Below are 380 nucleotides of genomic sequence, written 5' to 3'. Positions count from 1 at the left end.
CAAGCGAAGAGGCTCTTTATATACCATACCCCTCCCTAAGCATCCCCCCTTCCCGTCGGGCTCCCTATCGGAGGGGGAAGCACCCACCTCCTGTGGCACCAACCCCCGCCTCCTCTGCTCCCCCGCCGCTGCCTCCTGACGCCGCGTTTTGACTGTTGATTCACTCACATATATTTGGGCAAAAAAATAGCCGGTGCTGTCTGCTCGCTTTTGGCCCTTGCAGCGTCCCTCGTGACACCCTGCCGCCTCGGAGGAACTCTCGCAGCAGCCCCCGCCGTGAGAAATATTTCCTTCCATCGCCTCCCTCTTGCTGCTGGAGGAATTTTTTTAAATTTTTTACCTTTTTTTGTTGTTTTTTTTTTTTTTTTTTTCCCCCGCAC

The sequence above is a fragment of the Charadrius vociferus genome, unplaced genomic scaffold (assembly GCF_000708025.1).
Source record: "Charadrius vociferus isolate BGI_N301 unplaced genomic scaffold, ASM70802v2 scaffold259, whole genome shotgun sequence".
Classification (NCBI taxonomy): Eukaryota; Metazoa; Chordata; class Aves; order Charadriiformes; family Charadriidae; genus Charadrius; species Charadrius vociferus.
This window is presented reverse-complemented; position numbering follows the sequence as displayed.